General features: G+C 44.7%; 1 protein-coding gene across 9 annotated transcripts in view; it reads left to right on the top strand.

Annotated features, from left to right (window-relative positions):
• Nucleotides 1-12880, top strand: part of AGBL5 (AGBL carboxypeptidase 5) — a 1732162-nt gene that overhangs the window by 183206 nt on the left and 1536076 nt on the right. The gene's annotated exons all lie outside the window — the stretch shown is intronic.

The following is a 12880-nucleotide window of genomic DNA, read 5'->3' as shown; positions in this document are numbered from 1 at the left end:
GTAATGTCGGGTAAGTACTGTTTTTAGTGACTTTGCTGAAGTTCAAAAGTTTGTAGAAAGATTCCTCAATGTAATAAACGGGACAAGGTGTATATTAAAGCCATGATTATGGGTTAAAGGCAGTTAGGTTCTTGTTCTACCCCTCCAAGAAGCAACTAACCCCATGGAACACCAGAGCAGGTTCCGGCTCCAGTTTAGACACCCAGCCAACTGAAGGAGGATGAATGCCAAGCAGGATTTTATCAATGGAAGTCAATGGCGATTTGCATTAGAGGGGGTCCTTCAAAACCCCACTCCTCCCCGATGCAGGGGACCCATGAAGACGATTCCAAAGGATATATCAAGAACTGACGCCAGTAACTGAAGATTTGGTTCAGAGTCCATGGAAGAAACCAGTAAGAATAGGCTTCTTTACCAGGGCTATCTGAAGCATGAGGTTCCTAGTGACTTGAACCCTGGATCTGCAACAACCTAGCCAGATGAAAAGACTAATCTGTGTTCCCAGAAGAGAGGGCCACCAGCCAGCAGTAGATGCCGCGACTGAGTAGTCACAAGGAAAATGGAAGAATACGACCAAGAGGATGTTGGCAGCTTGAGTTGCAAGACAAAGCAGCCAGCCAACAATGAACCCATGACTGGAGCAATGGGTAATGGTGACCCAGGATGGCTCAGGGAGCTGACGTGGAGTTAAGGTGACCAACTGCTCTTCTAATCTAGGTAGGCTCCCTAAATTAAGGCTCTCCGTCAAAGAGAATTTTGTTGGGAGACACAATAGGACCAACCTAGAAATGGTCTCGGCAAGTGACAGTCAGTTTAGGACCAGGTGAGGACAAGGAAAAGACCTCCAAGAGACTCCAGCCACTAACAAAGAAACAAAGAGCAAAAACAGGGCTATGTACAGAGTGAGCCCACATCCATGCAACTTTTTTTTTAAAAAAATGTATATATATTTTTTTTTAAGGCCTGGCTTATGTTTTGTACGGGCAAATGAGTGAACCAAAATGTAATTATTATTTATTTTTCATTAGTTATTAAACTCTTACAAAATTTCAAATACAATTGTTAAAAACTCACATTTAATAATACATACATCACTTTGCGTCAATACAGTTAAAACAGTTGCACCACATATTATAAACATCACATCAGTTAGTAAAATCTAAACAAGTTAGAAAAACGGATGTAAGATGCTGAACCAATTGGTGCACCATAAACAAATTAGTCGCCTCCAGCATAGGTTAAAGTTACAACACAATTTAAACTTTACAAAATAATAAATCTAATATTATAAACAGTGAGATTGCAGATCCATCCGACCAGCATGTTAAAAACCCAACCACATAGTACCCTATTGACTGAGGGACCGTTAACCATTTTACCATTAGTACAGTAAATTGTAAACACACTTGTTAATAATAACTCAATTTTCAGGTAACAATTTGCTTATAATTCCCTATAACCTGAAAAGTGCTAAATGCACACTTCCATTCTTGGTATTTACGCAGTAGGTCCAGAAGGAGTCGGTTTTAATGAACTCGTAACTATGTACTAAACATTCAAGAATGGTCATGGTCGCTGGTCCCAATCCCGGTTACTCAGTAAATACATGTTTTGCAGTCTCAAGCGAAACCTCACTCTTAGAAATCTGACATGTATGTTCCTTGCGGGGAATGTTAAACCTAGCCCCATAGGTTATCAACAAGGGTAATTGATGAATCCTCAATTTGAACAAAAATGTCCTAACCACAAGGCTTGGACAGGTTAGAATATACCCTTGAGGTTTAAGATACAAATGTGTAACATTAACCACGTCAATGTGGGCTCTTAGACTAGACAGTTGGTCGGAGTTCTTTGTCCAATCCCATTGCTGTATTTTATTTTTCAATAATTGTTTCAGAGTGATAAATCTAGTACCACGATTAAACTCTGGTACCCATCCGATATTTGCAAAACACTTTACCATAAGGTCCATAAAATCGTACCCTTTGCTCCTATTGCAGGCACGACCCGTAGTGGCCATCAGAGCAAGAAGTTGACATCTGGGGTTCATGTTCATTTTTAAATGCAACATTCACTGTCTTATTCTCACCTGGCTATTTAATGACACCAGGCCAAGCTCCAACCTAATGTACTAAATGGGCGTTGACTGCGCCAGATCCAGGATCCTTCTCCAAAATCTTCCCTCAACATCCAGCCAACACGGGTCCGCCATTGCCAAAGCACCCAGGCCATATAAAACATTGTACATAAACTTTGGGTGTATAGAATCAGAACCCCTTCCAGGGAATAACCTGCAATCTGGTTCACAAACCTATGGATCAAATTAGTTAGTCCTTTGACTTTAATACACTTCAATTATATGGTAATATGATCTTATAGGGCTCATATCCAAACCCAAATATGGGTATTTTTCCACACTTTCTATAACACCCAGGTTAGTGTTGAAAACAGGACATTTTATAGTTTTGGGTGTGACAACCATGATCTTAGTCTTGTCCATGTTTATCACCAAACCATTGACCTTAGAATACTCAACCAGTTTCTCAAACATGGCTTTTGCTCCGCTAAATGTGAAATTAAATAAAGCAAGGTCATCTGCATACAACATGCAAAACACAGTACGGTCCCCCACTTTTGGACAGCAACCGATCGGCTGGTTGAATATTAGTGGGAGATCCGCCATGTATAAACTGTACAACTGTGCTAGCAGACAACCAACGTACCCCGATCATCCAACCTGATCTGCACCACCATATCGTAGTGCAGACCTCTTAAGTATAGACAGTAACCATCCAGGGCATCCCCATAACTCCAATTTAGCCCAAAGTTTCTCCCTGCAAACCCCGTCGAAGGCATCCCTAAAATTCACAAAAACCTGTAAAATTGGTATACAGGGCAGCACCCCCCCCCCTCCCCTCTGGGGCAGAAGCATCCCTGTAGAGCAAGTCCATCAATCCTATGTCATGGGATGTACAACACCCAGCTCGAAAACTGATCTGTGCATATGACAATATATTAGCTTCCTCCAACCACTATTGCAAGGCATCTAAAACAAAAGCTGCAAACATTTTCCCGGTGGTATCTAAAAGGGAAAGAAGCCGATAATTCATAGGCAATCCACGGTCTCCCTTTTTATAGACGGGCACCAGCACCGCCTGCTGCCATGATTGATATTTTATTTCTGTCGCACTCGTACACAAGTGTTTCAGAGCGCGACAAGGCAAGGAAGGGGAACAGGGGAGAACAAAAGAGCGATCTTACTTATCTTAGGCCCAGTGACATTGAGAACGCGCAAGTGCATGGGAGAGGGGGAGAAGTGGAAAGTGCGAAGCAGAGGAGAAACAGATAAATAACAATAAATAAATAATAAAGGCAACAAACAGTGGTAATGCAGCCAGCAATTTGCAAGTGCTAGGTTTAAGGTAGAAGACAGGGTAGGTCTGATAAGTGCAGGAAGAAAAGCGGGGTGCTGTATGGGTACAGGTACAGACCCAAGTGCAAGGGGTGGCCCGGAGGCAGTGCGGGAGGGTGGCAGGGTGAGCAGGTACCTGGGCCCGAAGGACAGAGGGTGGCCAGGTGCACAGTGCCAAGATAGAACAGATCAGCAGGGGATAGGATGAGCGAAGGCAGAAGAAAAGAGGAAGGTCTTGAGGTGCTTCCGGAACTGGAGATTGTTCTCCTCAAGTTTGAGTGGCAGGGAGGCTAATCCAGAGGGAGGCCCCAGCCGAGGACAGATCTACCCCAAGCTTGTTTCTTTGAAAAACGACTGACCCTGAGGGAGTTGGAGGTAGAGGAGCGAAGAACTCGAGAGGGGAGGTATTTGCGGAGGGATACCTGAAGGTATTTTGGACCCAGGCCCCAAAAAGCCTTGTGGACAATGCAGAGGGTTTTGAATGTAATCCTTGCATCCACTGGGAGCCAGTGGAGAGATTTCGGAGCTGGAGAGATATGATCCTAGGGCTTGAGGCCAAGGACAAGTCTCGCAGTCCTGTTCTGGATTAGTTGCAGAGGGCGCAGAGTAGAGGCATGTAGATTTAGAAAGAGGCTGTTAAAATAGTCGAAGCTAGAGAGAACCAGAGCTTGGGTTACCATGAGCTTCTGTGGGAAGGAGAGTTAAGGCAGAGTACCTCTGAGGAGGTGCAGTCGGAAATTTGACTTTTTAGAGACCTCAGAGATGTGGGCGGAGAAGGAAAGGGTTGAGTCAAAGATGACCCCGAGGTTCTTAGCTCGCAGGTGGGGGTCGGAGGAGGGCCAAGGGAGGCTGGCCAGAGAGTGAGGGGAAAGGATGGTGAAGGTGTGTCGACGGTATTGAGGACGGTATTGTCTGGGAGCTACATACCACATCGAACAAGATCTTCAACATACATGCCCACCTCCCAGGGTTTAATTTAAGGACCGCATTAACAAGTCCATTCAGAGTTTAACTTCATAATTTTATTTTCAATTTCAACAACTCCAGTGTCCAAATGCCATCCCTCAATCAAATATCTCGGAGAAGTATCTTCATTCAGAATGTACCCCCTTTTAAATAGCCAAGCCATTCAACCGCTTGGATTGGGTTAAGGGTTTTCTCCCTATCCACCCCTCACTTAGCTTTATTTAACTCGCTCCAAACATCTTTGGTGTTCCCCTTCCTCAATACCATCAACATATCCTGCCATTGCCTGTTTTTCACGGGGTGCTTTCACCGTTTTTGCCACCCTCTGTATCTATTCTTAATTTGCCTAGTCAATGCTAGTATTTTTCACTTAGGGTATGGTAGGCTTGACACCATTCGGATATCTTTACGCTTACTGCATTTGGCATCTCTACTGACCCGATCATATTTATTTTTAATTTTGTCCCTAATCATAGATAACGTCATGGGGCATTTTACGGTCTTACTGGCCAGGTTTTTAAACCAACTTTTAATTTCATTGTGACTAAGGGACTGAAGGGATTCAATCTCCGAGCTATCTAACACATCCACTATATTCCCAATCTTACTCAAGTTCCTCTTAGTCCATTTACCTGCTAATTAGTCGAAAGTGCTGAACATCTTAATTGATCGGCCCACGTTTTTTTTAATGTCCTCTAACCCAATTGTCAGGCAAACTATGGTCACAAAAAATACAAGGCCTCACACTAAGCTTCTGGGCGGCTGCAAGGCATACCTGATTCCCAAAGAAGTAGTCTAGGGTTGCCCTGGTATTACCTTACCAGGTGTATTGTCCCGGGACATCCCCACTAGTTCTGCCGTTCAACATTTTAAGATCCCATTGACTAAAGAAACCAACCAATCTGTTGTCTCTGGTGTTACCATCCCCCCCACCCCCCGTTGCATAAAACTACTGGGGTGGACATTCAGCTAGGTGGCGCACTGCTGGCGTTCACTACACCTAGCATTTAATTCACACCCAAGCAGTACCAAACGGGCAATTCCATACAGCATGGTAGTTTGTCTCAACAACACCTTGTATTTCAAAAAATACATCAACTTTTTTTTAAACTTGGAGGAAGATAAATATTAACAATGAACATTATAGAACAATCTCTACTGGTGTTGTTCCTCATTTCCACTCCTTGTATATAACCTCCCTCAGTGGTTTTCCACACTTTGCGAAGTGTACCATTGCTTAATTCCAACAATCAAGCCTCCAAATGGTCTCCTCTTGGGGCCTTTATTGGCCAGCATTTTGTACTAATGGTACCCTTCAAAAAAGTCTGGGCTATCAAGCCAAGTCTCCTGCAACAGGAGCACATCGTAACCAACTAGAAATTGAGAGAATCCCAATTTATGCAACAAGTGGCTGTGACCCCTAGTATTCCAACTAGCCACTTTAATAACTCAATTGTCAACTGACTGTTGGTACTGGTTCACACCATTCCCCCACAGGACCAGGAAAATCTCTTCTTGTCCCCAGATCTCCCCACACTCCTGCCCCTGGCAGCCCCGTACCAATTCAGGTGGACAGTTTCCCCAAAGTGGACATATCCCGTAGGGCCCTGCCATATTCCTTCTAGTAGCTACAATGCATTTCTGACCACGTACCCACAATTTCAGGCCCAAATGATCCAGGGCGTCAGTGTTGGCACACAGCAATGCTACCACCGGGGGACAAGCAAACCTTAGCAACACCAAGTTAGTAGGGCTATCCCACTTTGGCAATGCCAACTCGACAATATCTGCTGATTTAATGGAAGCCAACCAAGGTACAGAAGCCCATAAATGCAACAATGTGGACCTGTTTAGAAATGCTCATAGAAGTCGTATGCTTTTCGACCAATTTTACCATGCATCCTGCCCTAAACATAGCAGAATCTTTGTAATAACAATTAGAAACTGCTTTTGAACCATTCTCTTCCACCATATCTTTGTTTAACTCGGGAAATTTAGCCTTCTTATTACCACAATCTTCTGCAAACGTTACTCTAGGCCCAACCCTCTCCTTCCCGACATAATTACTCAGCTTATTCACATCGTGATTTTCATGTCCAGGATCCAGGGCTACTTTCAAAACTTTACTGCCCTCTTCACAGGGCAATGTCAGGCATTGTTGTATCACTCCACCTTTACTAGCTTGAGAAAGCACTTTCGGCTTGATAAGGGGCCATCTGTCCATAGGGTCACGGAATAATACTGGTCTTTTAGTCCCATCAGACCATGGGTCTCATTACAACCCTGCTGGTCTGGTAACAACGGTGCCAGTAGGATTACTGTCACGGTTGTTACCGGACCGGCAAATACTAGCCTGCGAGCCGGATGACCTCCAACCCGCCAGGTTTGACCTGGCGGGAAGAACGGCACCCGCTCGCAGACTTTCACAGTGGAATCGGCACCGTTATGAACGGTGCCAGTGCTACTGTCCTCCCCATTCCCATTGAGTCCTATGGGGCTCAATGGGAATGTGGAGCAACATTTTCCGGCGCCTGGCTTCACGGGCTGCCAGGGCTGTAATGCCCCTGTGATTCCCTAAAGCCAGGTGCCGGAAAAAATACACAACTCTGGCGGCAGCCTGCTGTTTTTACCGGCACGGCTACCGCCGGAGTTGTAATGAGGCCCCATGCATTTGTTACCATTCTAGCATTAACACCAAACCCTGCACCGTCTCCTCTCACCAAACCAGTGGTAATCTGTTCATGGTCACGGGTGGTGCCAATTTAGGGGGGTCCTTAACCCTCACCGAGTGCCCAAGCACCGGCAGGAGCAAATCCTTTGTGGGCACCATAAGGTCCGATTTCTGCATTAATTATATTTCCATAAAAAGGGCGTTAATGGCGGCATCTTCATTTTCCACCGTAATGGTAACCGAGTTTAACGTCCTCCACGTATTCTGTCTCGTCGAGTGATATATGCTCATGACCCCCATTCAGCATGTCCCCATCTCCAAGCATGGTACCGTTATCTAATTCCTCAATCACACCCTTACCCTGGGTGTATTGGTTGGGAACCCTGTGCTTTTGTTTCATCGCCACATTTTGATTCAACACAGAGTTTGTTACCACTAGAACATCAAGCACCCTGATGAGACTGCTGAATTAACCCCTGATTTGTGGCCAGTTTCATGCATGTTTTAAGAACCATCTCCAGCTTCATTGACCAGGCGTTCAGTTCAAAATCAAGAAGTCCATCCATTTTCTGATCTGAGACTTGCCACTCTGACTGGATCTCCATATTGTACTTTTCCACAGCACGCCTTGAGTCGGACTCATGAACAAATCGATCAAGGTTGGGACTAGAAGAAAGGTTACCCAATGTGTATCGGATCCATGAAGATGTTGGGTCGTCCCAATGGAATTCCGCTGTAGGGTTTTGCAAAGGTTTAACAATAAGCCATTATTATCTAATGAATGGGTAGACCCAGACAACATAACTGATGTATCCTTGTTCATACTTATACATGGGTCAACATGTGGTCTCCTAGCCTCACTTTGCACGTGCTGCGCAGATGGCTGTCCAGAGGAGGCCAGATAATTCACATCTTTATAACTAACAAAGCTCACCGGCACTTTTCTTTGGCCTGAGAAGTCGCCAGTTATGCTAATTTGATTAACAGGCATATCCTTCTTCCCCTTCTTATGCTTGGGTAAGTCCTTTGTTGTTTTACGGGTATGTCCCGACTCGGTAAACGTTTACCCTGCACCTCATCGCTGCGCAGACCCACCCGGCTTCTTCAGCTTCATGATTTCAGACGGGCTCAGCAAGGCAACAATGCCAAATTAACACCCAAATAAGCACCGTTTTTTTTTTTTTTTTTTTTTTTTAAGCGATTGTTAGTTGCACAGTATCTATTTCCTTGGTGCCTAATAAAAGCAGCCGAAAAAATCAGTTCGTTGAGCAAAGCGTATTGTTCAAAGTTCGTTATTCTTTATAACACACGAGGCGCTTGTAATTCATGGGAGAGAACAAAACTTTCATCCATGAGTCATTTTCATTAGATATGGTCGTCGGCGGGGCCACGTGTATCATAATGCGGGCACACACACAGGAAGTGCTGTAATTCCACTCATCCGTCTTCAGTGGTTAAGCGTGTAAATCCAGATAGAAGAAGAAACTAGCAGTGACAGGACCGCGCCGTGCACACAGCCAGACAGTCACTCTGGCTCCACTCCGCATCGGCTACGCCGATGGCTCAGGACTTAAAGTACATCCCACACGCGTTGCAGACCGAAATAGTCAAAAATACTGCCAGCTTCTCTCCTGCAGTCACTCTGCCTCCACTCCGCCTTAAATGGGCTGGAACAGAACTTAGCCATGCCTTCATATCCCAATGGCTACCATTGGGCTATTAATGCAATGAAAATGACTGTACCCTCTGGGTTTGAATAAAAAACAAAATTACAGCTGCCACTGGCCTACCCCACAACACACCTGGAAAATGATAGAATCACTCTGAGACCAAGAAAAGGAACTCCTGTCTTAAAAGCTATATCGGCTAACATATGACCGCACATGAAAAATGGTTGCATTGGACTTCAGTCCTGGTGTTCACACAAATACAGTGATTCAGGGGTGTTGGGGTTCTGTAAAATGGTACAAGACCACCCCAAAAGTGGAATTCTGTCCTAACACTGGTATGTGCTTATTCATTTTTGGACATACTCTACTGTTACTAGAAATGGAGAACCTTTTCTCTTAAAGGGCTTTGCTGCAACTTCAAATCGGGAGATGCAGAATTTCCTGTGACGTGCTACAGACTCGGCAGGTGAAAGGGAGGAATCTATAGTTAGCCCCCTGTAGATTTTGGTGCCCTGGAAACTAGTTAACTAACCCTCCCAACCAGCTAGGTTATTTGTGCCTGGTTGAGCTCTGGTAGGCATCTGTGAATTATCGGCCACCACGAGAAAGTAACCAGAAGCTCCGCCCTCTTCTACCCCTTGGATTCATAATCCACTAGCTCTGAGTGGCAGCTGGTTCCCTGAGTCATTCTCCCGGATGGACTCAGGACCGGGCACTGTCCTTCAGTCCCCTACACTTCGTACTGACTTTTTTTTTTTTTTTTACTCCATTTTCATCCCAGCCAGGCTTTATCTAAAGCCTTTGGTAGTGCTCTTCGTATGCTTGTGCTCTGCCTTTTCTTTGGGAAGGAATTGCTCAAAGGTACCCCATAGTTCCTGAGCTTATCTTTGTGTGAAATGGCCCCACCAGTGGGATCCATTTGTCTAGCTTGGGTCCTTGTTGAAACCCTGCTCCAGGTATCTAAAACAGAGAAATAAGTTTTCCTGGAATTTCAGTGGAGTTGCAAGATTATGCCTTGTCCTTTTTGTGTGCGATTGCATGAGGAAGTGGCAATATGTAGTCAAAGGATGTCTGTCCCTCTGAGCTGGGGTTATAGCAGCCCAATTCAGTTCCGATTAGCATATAAATTTGGCTGTTTGAAGAGAAAGGAGATGTGGCGTCCTTTGTGTGAAACCGCCCTGAGTGTTTGAGGATGCCCGAGTTGGTGACAACTCTCCAAAATAACGCTATTAGAGTAGCTTTAAATATTCCTAACAGAGCTCATATCTCCACCTCTAGGAAAAATATCCACTGGCTAAATATCAAAGACAGGATTGCCCTCAAAACACTTTCCCTCACCTCCAAATGTCTTAACAATATAGCTCCCCCTTACCTGGTAAACAGAGTCAACAAGAGAACTTCAAACCGTCCCACTAGAATGACTAATGCCTACAACTTAGTGGTGCCTAGATACAAAAAGAGTACAGCTGGCGGCTCCAGTTTTCTGTTCATAGCTGCGCAAACCTGGAACAAACTCCCTGTGGATCTCAGAATGGACCAACCTTACCCTAGCTTCAGGCGGAAAGTCCTCACCTGGATACGTTCCAATGACACTTAGCTCGACCGTCCCACTGCCACCTGCTCCAGAGACCCTAAATGACTGCAACTAGATTAATTGATTTCTGGTGAACTAGCTTGAACTGTAGTTTTGCATTTTCTTGTACATGCACCTTTGTTACTAATGTGAACTGTATAACTGTATTCTTCCTGTAACCAAGTCCTCAAGTATCCTTGTATTGTCTGCGCCCAGCTACCCCTTTGGGTTTGGTTTTGCGGTATACCAAATAAACAAACAAGCAGGTGGCTGGCTACCAGATGTTTGAATGTAGCTTGCTGTGATATAGGAGACCGGGACCAGCCTCCTTTGTGGGAATAAAAGCAGAACCTTTACCCACTCTCATGGCCTTGCTGCTTTAACACAAACTGGGCTGCTCAAGGAAGGCAACTCAAGCTCTGCACCAGCATATCAAGTAGTCCAAAAAATCAAGCACTCCAACAAAAATCAGACCGTGAATCTGTCTCTCCCCAGCGACCAAGAAGGAACAGATTGCAGTGCTCCTTCGTTCTGATAGTGTGGACAACCGGATCACTTCTTAGTCATGCATTCACTGCCTTTCCCAGATGCAAGAACCCCTTTGCTGCAGACGTCTCTCCACTTTATGTAACTGCTGCACTCAATTTTTCTCATGGGGTGACATCTGGAAAGCACCACAGTTCCATCTCACACAATCTGGGAAGCTCAAGGGGCTTGTGCTGCCCTTTGTGCCTAACACACTGATTAATGTTCAATCCAGGGGGTTCAGAGGTGGCTTCTGTCCGGTGTGATCCAAGGTATGAATAGTTTATAATCTTCCTTCCTTGGCCTTTGTCATCAACCCCAGCATTTCATCCGCACTCCTGAGCCAGTGGATGTTGGAGGAACGTAACCTCTCCGGTCAGCGATAAGACTCAGGAAACCTAGTCCTACTTCCTGTACTGCAGGCTGGAATAGACAAAGAATCACATATAAGCTTCCCCCAAGTGGGCCTGCTGGTCTCTTCACTGCTGCACTGTCGCTGCTATCTCTAGGGGAGGCTCGGGAGAACAAAGTCTCTGGATTGCATCTATACCGCACACTACATCTGCACTAGAACTGGCTCCAGGACTTGAATTAATCTTCCTGTGTGCCCCGCTAGTGGGCTTATTCATCTGGATGTTTATTTGGGGATCCCCCTCTTCGGATTCAGTGGCTGCCATCCTTTAGAGCTACGCTGGATATTGGGACTTCCCCTAGTAGGACTTGGAACCGACAAAGTCTTAGTGCCAGTCTTTGTACCCTTGGTTTCTATTGAAGTACATTTTCAGTCCTTTTCTGAAAAGATTGTAACACCTTTTAACTACCTTCTAAACGTTCCTTCAATTCTCTGAAACAATTTATAGAACTGCCAAAATATTTTAAACTTTATAGCTTATTTTATGCATTTCTTGTAAAGGTTTGTTTTTTCCCCTTCCTTGTGCCTGATCTATATACAGTTTATATCTTTCTAAAGAGACATTGTGTGGGTAATCATGTGTTTCTATTAAAGTGTTTGATGTACATTTTAACCTTCCTGCACACCACCTTGCTCTGCCACACTATCCTTTGGAGAGTCTGGTGTAATCAACAGACATCTTGTACTCCCCAGTAAGTGGCTGCACCTGGACCCTTGAAACAGCACCGAAATAAAATTGGTCGGAAGTGTTTTGCACCATCTTCATCTTGTGTGAGGAATCCTCTTACTCTTCATGCAACACCCGATTGCTCTGATCCTTTCAGTTGCAACATACACCATTGACTATTGTAATGTTATGTTTAGCGGACTTCCAATTCCAAGCAGCTCATTTTGCTTCATGCATCATACTTGGATTGCGTTGCTTGGACTACCTTACACTAGCTTCAAAGAAATCCTTGCCCTGGATCAAGATTAGTGAGAGAACCTGTTTCACCTCTCACTGTATACAATATACAGTATACTGTATATACACACTATACTGTATATTGTGAGACGTGAAACAGGTTCTCTCACTAATCTTGATCCAGGGCAAGGATTTCTTTGAAGTTGGTGTAATTTAGTCTAAGCATTGCCCACTAGCCCATACAGGGACACCTTTCAGAATGCTTTTCTGAGGTTCTCCACCCATATCGACCAACTAGATGCCTACGGTCTACATCCTCCTTAACCGTACAAGCGACTCAACCAGCTAAATGCAAATTGCCCAACCTCTGCTGATGGCAGATCATTGAATACTGCAGAGAGCTTCCACTCTATTATTAAAAAAAAAAAAAACTCAGAAGCTTGCTCAGTGGGCCATCTGCAATTCACATAATTCTTTCTTGTCCTGACCTGTTGCGTGACCCTGTTCTTGACATGTTGAACAGGGCTTTTGTTACCCGCGTGTTCCAGTTGCCTCTGTGATCTATTCAAATCTGCTGTTTTATTGCTATGATGGAAGTAACGTTGGGTCATGCCGTTCTGTGTTTTTCTTCCTCTTTTACAAGTGTAACACCACCTGTACAATGTTTATTGTCCATTATGGCCATGTTTCCCCCACATCATCCCCCCTCCCCCCGCCCACCCCTTCACATTGCCTTCTTGTCTAGAG

The sequence above is a fragment of the Ambystoma mexicanum genome, chromosome 4p (genome assembly GCF_040938575.1).
Source record: "Ambystoma mexicanum isolate Mex_15411 chromosome 4p, UKY_AmexF1_1, whole genome shotgun sequence".
Classification (NCBI taxonomy): Eukaryota; Metazoa; Chordata; class Amphibia; order Caudata; family Ambystomatidae; genus Ambystoma; species Ambystoma mexicanum.
This window is presented reverse-complemented; position numbering and strand designations above follow the sequence as displayed.